Raw genomic sequence first — 7,256 nt, 5'->3', positions numbered from 1 at the left:
GGCTGCCACTGTGGGCTGCGGCTGGGAGGCTGCGCCAGGCTCTTCCCAGTGGAAGGTGGGGCCAGGCTGTGCTCAGGGTGGGTGGCAGCACTGGGAGAGGGGGCTGGGGGGACTACAGAGAATTTTGGGGTGGCTGCAGTCTCCCCCGCCACCCCCAATAGCCCCCTTGCAGTGCTACAACCACCCACCCAAAGCGCAGCCTGGCCCAGCCCCCTGCTGGGAAGAGCCTGGTGCCACCCCGGCCCCAGCCCACAGCACCAGCCTGCCGTTGCCCCACACGGATCCAGGGGTACACCCCCCCATGCTCTCCCAGGGTGCACATGACAACGGGAACCATGCCCCACACATGAACTGCTTGCGGCTTTATCCTGCACCCTGCCCCAGCTGTGCAATGCCTGCTCCAGCCCCAGCCCCACTCCCTCCCTCACCACTACGTGTGTACCCCTCCCCACCCCTGCTGCAGTCACCCAGAGCTCAGGGCCAGGCTGCCTTGTGACCCTACCACCTGCCCTGCATTTGTGGGGGATAAGCCACGTTAGCCCTGACCTTCTATCGCCTATGACAGTGGATGTCTGTATTAATGGCCACTGCTCCCCTGCTGCCATATTTCCTGACCCCTGGGGAGCCCTGTGGGCCAGATTCCAGGGTTCTGTGGGCCACATTCAGGCTATGGGCCAGAGGTTGATCAGGGCAGAGGTTCATGTTCTGCAACAGGAGTTCAGAACATGAACTGAACAAGAATTTCATATATGGGAAACATAGTCAATGAGAGAAAATGCAGTTGTCCGAGTCAGAATTTGCCTGGGATAGGCCCTTGTCCTTTCTAAACACACACAGGAATTTTTAATAATGAAAAGAAGGTAGGTGGTCTCATTTACAAGTCATTAAAGAGATGGTATCTCCAGAAATATAGTTAAATTATCTTGGTACTTACTTAACCCTCATCAAGAAAGTATCTGACTACCACATGGTCACACTAATAGCTCTCTATCTTCACAGTATCCTGCATGGTAGGGTGGTGCAGTCCCTCTTTGAACTGAAAGATATGACAAACTAAAGACCAGGTCCAAAAGAGGACATAAACACCCAAAGAAGACTTAGGCAGACTTTAGGAATAATGCAAGTACAACAATGCTTTCCCCCCTTACACCCCTCCCTGAAAGCTTAGTAGCCACCTAACCCTACAAGCACTTGAGTCGCAAGATACCTCCACACTCAGCCTAAAAGCTCCTTGGATGCTTAAGGTCACAGCCTCCTGTTTTGCTGCCTAAACTGCACTGGATCCAGAAACAAGACAAGGTGGCACCTAAGAACTTGCCTATACCACCATCATGAGGCACATCCCATTTGCTCACACTTGCTCTGCAGGTCCCAAATTCTGGAAATGAAAAGCTGTATCCACTTTCGAGTGGCCTGAGTTCATGACTAACACATACCAACAGGATCATGCCCCTTGCAAAATACAGCCTCTGGTGATGCCCATGCCTACCTTTTCTATATAATGATCGGGATCTTCCTCCTAAGGATATTAAAACTCACTTCTCTCGTCTCCCAGGTCTCTCACTTCCTAAGTACTGGTCTAAGTACTACACTTCTCTATAAAAAGTGGGCAGCTCCTCCTCCACCAGACCTAATTCAGGTGCCTAAGCTCTGGAGCAGGGGAGAAGTTCAGATGGCACCCCCCTCGTGCTTATTGTTTCCTGTTGGCCAGCCCCACTTGGCTCCCTGCAGCAGACCTAGATTCATCAGGCAGTAGCAGTGCCCCTGGCACCTGGGCTAGCCTGCCCCATTCCAGCCCTTTGTACTACCCCGACCCCATGTCACATCTGCCACACTTGGATGGGATACATAGTCCTGTGAAAGGCACCCAGAGCCCTTGGGGGGGGGGCGGGTTGTTTGTGGTTTGTTTTTTGTTTGGGGGGGGGGTTGTGCTACTTTGATCAAGGCCTGCTTAACTAGAATGCAAAATTTCAGTGATCTCAACCAGCCCCAGCTGTAGTCCAGCTGGTACTAACTCACCTGAGGGTTATTTGTGGCCTTCAGCCTCTCCCATAACTGCATCTATACCTCACAAGTGTCAAGCTGCCACAATTCTTTCTTAGAGCCACCTGGCTCAAAAAAAAAAGTCTCATCTGTATAGGCATCAACCCAGTGGGTTTGGCCTATTTCCTGCTGCAGCTTTCAACCAAGGCCCACTTATTCTGGCCTTGGTTCCTGTGGCAGCAGCTGCTTTTCTGGGGCTCTAGACCCCAGCCTAGGTTCCACCTGGGTCCACTGGCCCCATGTGGTTCATATCTCCCTTCCCTATCCCCCAACTCCCATCAGACCAATTTCTCTCTCTGTCTTGTCTTCTGGCTGTAAAAGGTATTAAGCCCTTTCAGTTACCAGACCTTCCTGGCTCTCGCAATGCCCACTCCCCTTTCTCTGGCCCCCACTTGCTGGCCTTCTAGGGGTTAAAACTTTGCAGAGTGCTTAAGGTGTCTGTGACACTGCCTCCAAGCCTGCACTCCTAGCTGCTCCCAGTCCTGTGGTTGTTACTATCCTGACCACAACAAAAATCACAGCCCATCTAAGTAGTCACCAAAGAACAACCTGAACTAAAATCATCCTCACTTTGAGTGAACTCAGAGATCACCTTTGTATGCCAGGGCTCCCCATACTGTGACTCCAAGCTCCTCAGCAGCCTACCTAGGAGCATCTCACCCTTCCCCAGCTAGTACAAGAGTGAGACTGCTGTGCTGAGAGTGAGTTCCTTATACCACCAAGTCCATCTTCCAACCAGCCCATCCTATCACTCAACCTGAGCACAGGGACTTGTTATTAGTCCTCTCAGACCTGCTTGGTTTTAGTCCACCTGTGGCAGAGCTGTTGGTCCTTACTGATACCCTGTCTCTTTTTCCCTGTTTACTGCTTGCTTCGCAAAGCTTTTCCCTACTGACATTTTTGTCTGTCCTCCCTGCTACATTGTCTTTTACTGAATTCTTATCTTTTTGGGCCACAAAGACCCTTAAAGGGCCCTCACAGGTTTTGTTTGTTTATCCCACAGCCCACAGCTTCTCCCAGTAATAGGGCAAGGGTTCTCTGTTGCATACCCTACTCAGCATGCTGAACTTTTGATTGCTTTTCTGAGGCACATAACTCTCTGTGCATATTGTACATGGACCTTAGACACCTAGCCCTGGCCCTGAGAGCCTAAAAGCTAGATGTTGCAGAGCAAGCCTTGCAGGTGCCTAAGAGCTTGCCTTTAGAGCCTCCAACCATAGTAGGGAGACCCAACATGAAACCGTATTTCAATCTTCATCATAGAGAAGACAGATGAAAACATATGTTTTATAACATAACCACCACGTGGTTCATGTTCCTTAAGCAACTGTATAATGATAACAGCAAGATGGACCATGACTCCTCTGCAGCCATGACAGCATGATGGCAGAGGATTGTGTAGGTATGAAAATATACAGTAACGCTTATTGATGAAAAAAGTGATGTTTTACAGTTGCGTATCTCAGCTACTGTATAACAATAGCTCTCTCTCTCTCAAAACATCAGGATACAAACTCTCAACAGACATAAACAGCCCATCAAATAGTGTCAACCAAAATGATACTTTAAAAGGTCAGTGCTGATTCAGAAAATGTATCTGGTTGATGCACTGAAATTGTGCCAGGGCCCAATTCAATCCATTGTTGCTCATTATTGCTGCTCTGTAGCTTAAAAGTAGTAACGCCATGTAATTGATTTTTGTCGTAAGTAAAAAATAAATCTTTGGACTGATTGTTTATATTCCTTGTTACACCCACATGTGAATCAAAACTATTATACTGGCCATCTTCCCACATCACAACATGGAAAGCAGAAATAAAGCCTGGCACTTCTTTAGTACTGCAATATATTACGTATGACATTACAACAGCATATTGCATTATATATTCCCACAAAACCTCTGCTAAGCAGAAACAATGTATTGTGTCATGTTGAATATGGTAGATAAAAATAGCACTTATTGCAGCCTAACTTCTGTTGTCAGTGCTCTTTCCAGGAAAAGACAGAACTAGATATAAATGCATATGTGCAAGATGCACCAGTGTTCTTAAGGATTGCTGGGCAATACACAACAATGCATATGGCATAATATTATGAACACCAGTCACTAAAAAATATGTGGAAGGAGACTGGATCATTGGAGACCTGAATAACTGGAAAGAATGACCTATGAAGGAGCTTAATAAAGAAAAACTTTTTAAAGGAGGAATTGGTTAAAAAAATAATTAATTAATTGAAGATACTGAAAGTATATACAGGTAGTCCTCAACTTACAACGTTTCAAGTTACAACGTTTTGCACTTACAACGTTTATAAATCGACACCCTGTTTCAACTTTATGACATCAGTTTTGATTTACAACGCTTGATCTAATGCAACACCACGCCAATGAACAAGTTTGCTATGTCACTCATCTCCCTGGAGAACATCTGGCCAAACTTCCGTGGACACTTTCTTGAAGAAAGCAGACCAGACTCCAGAAAAACTTGCAGCCAAGACTCCTGAGAAGACTCCAGACAAGAACCCTTCAAAAAGTCCAGCAAAGTCACCTTCCAAAGTCCTTCCAGAAGTCCTTCCAAATCAATATGATTGCTATTTATATTATAAATACATTAATGTAGCTATATTACTCATCTACAATTGATTAAGTACAAAATTCTGGGGTATTTTTGGTGAAAATAGGGTATCCGGCCTCAGTTCAGGAACCATTCCCCCATTTATAACATAGTTTCTTATGAGAAAATCGGTCCCAAGTTTCAATGTTTTGACTTAAGATGCGGTTTTCAGGAACCAATTGTGTCTTAAGTCAAAGGACTGCCTGTACAATGCTGTTTCACATCCTACAAAACAGGAATTAAAATGAATCTAAGCATGATCATGGATACAAAATTCATAAAATGAGATGGTTTAAGGATGGTGACATTTCCTCTAATACAAAACCAAAGAACAAACAAAGTAAGAGGATTTAATTTAGAATGGCTGTAATACAGCTGAAGTAGAAGGATAAATCAATAGTGTGAGCCAACTGCTTGTGTTACACAGGACAAAGGCTTTACCTGTATAAGAACTCTGCATCAGTTTGTTTGAAATTGGCTTTTAAAGAGATCAGTTAAACTGGAAGAAGCCTCTGAATGGATACTTCATTTCCCTTAAAAATGGCTTATTTCACTTTCATTTAAACCTATTTCTAACTGCCCTTCACTAGGTCTTCGGTACAAAGATGCCTTTTTACATTAAGATAGCTATCTGGAGTTGAAATCCTCATGACAGCACTAAATGAGGTCAACATTGACTTCAAACAGCTACAGGTAAATAAGAACTACCCCAGACTGGTTGGCACTAAAATTATTCCGGCACAACAACAGCAGGAGAGTGATGTGGGAGCAGCAGGTGGGCTGGGAGTCTGGGGGGCCACAAGTTAAACTCACATGGGCTGAATGTGGCCTTTGGGCTGCCAGTTGGACAGCCCTATTTAGAGCACGGCATCCTCCCCAGAATTTCCATAGCGCTCCTCCTGGTGCACCTTCCTCACCCCAGCCTCAGACCAGGGGCTTGCTAAGGAACAGCTATGCAGATACCTTCCTTAACGCCAATACCTTCTTTAATCCTCCCCAAGCTGGGTATGTAGCTTTCAGAGACCCTTTATGCCACTTTGGCTTTTTACCTTAGATAAAGGGGCCAGAGCCAGAGTGAAGGTGTCAAACACTATGTGTAACCAGAATCAAAGGTTCAGATCTCAAAAGTCTGGCTGAGCTATGTTTGGTTTAAAAGCCAAAGGGAGAGGGGTATAGGAGTCTCAAAGCCAGCCACGAATAACTGAGATTAGCCTCAGGCGATGTAGCATACTACATTAAATACTCTTGACTTTTATAATCCTCAACAGCAGGGCAATGATATAAACACCATCAGCCTTTAACTGGCAATACTAGGACTACATTTGAACACAATCTGAAAACATTTTGTCCAGGTCAGTAAACTTCTTCATTATGCGATCTGGTTGGAAATTAGGAAAAAACATTTAACAAATTTGTCTAAAGAAAAATTTCCCCATTTTACCTTTGAATGTTTGGAATTCAAAATGAAATATTTAATTCACATTTCAAAAATAAAGTTGACAGCTTTACTGTCATAACTGACAAAATAAATTAGCAAAAAATATTTTAAATTTCTTCTTTGCTTTAGTTCAAAATTCATAGAAAGAATCATAGAAAGTTAGGGCTGGAAGGGACCTAAGGAAATCATCTAGTCCAACCCCCTGCTCAAAGCAGGACCATCCCCAACTAGATCATCCCAGCCAAGTTTTTGTCTAGCCGGGTTTTAAAACCCCCCAAGAATGGAGCTTCCACCACGTCTCTGGGTTATCTGTTCCAGTGTTTTACTACCCTTCTAGTGAGAAAATTCTTCTGAATATCTAACCTAAACTTCCCTTGCTACAACTTGAGACCACTGCTCCTTGTTCTGTCATCTGTCACCACTAAGAATAGCCTAGCTCCATCCTCTTTCGATCCCCACTTCAGGTACTTGAAGACTGCTCTTAAGTCTCCTCTCAGTCTTCTCTTCTGTAGACATTAAATAAGTCCAGTTCCCTCAGTCTTTCCTCATAAGTCATGTCCCCCAGCCCCCTCACCATTTTTGTTGCCCCCACACTGGACCATCTCCACTTTGTCCACATCCCTTTTCTAGTGGGGGGCCCAAAACTGAACACAGTACTCCAGATGTGGCCTCACCAGTGCTGAATAGAGGGGAATAATTACTTCCCTTGACCTACTAGCAACTCACCTAACAATGCAGCCTAGTATGCCGCTAGCCTTCTTGGCAACTAGGCACACAGCTAACTCATATTCAGTAGGGCTGTGTGAAGCTTCAGTCCCTGATTCGATTTGGCAGAGACTGGCCCAATTCAGTGGCCAAATCTCCGAATCTGAATTGAATCAGAGGACCCTAATCTCTCTGAAACGAATCAGAACCCTCCGAATCAATTTGGAGAGATTCATCGATTTGGACATAGACACAGCTTTAAATGTTTTTTCTACATACGTCTAGGTAGCAGGTGGTTCATGAATGCTGTGATGCTGGGGTGCATGGAGCGTCCCACAGGAGCGCTGGGGGGTCCCCAGTGTGCTTGGCAGCAGACCCAGAAGTGGACCAGAAGCACTTCTGGTCCACTTCCAGGTCCACTGGAGAGTGCACAGGCCCTCCCCCTGCACCCCCCC

Source organism: Alligator sinensis, unplaced genomic scaffold (genome assembly GCF_000455745.1).
Source record: "Alligator sinensis unplaced genomic scaffold, ASM45574v1 scaffold1112_1, whole genome shotgun sequence".
Lineage (NCBI taxonomy): Eukaryota > Metazoa > Chordata > Crocodylia > Alligatoridae > Alligator > Alligator sinensis.
The sequence above is the reverse complement of the archived record's forward strand: the minus strand, read 5'-3'. Positions refer to the sequence as shown.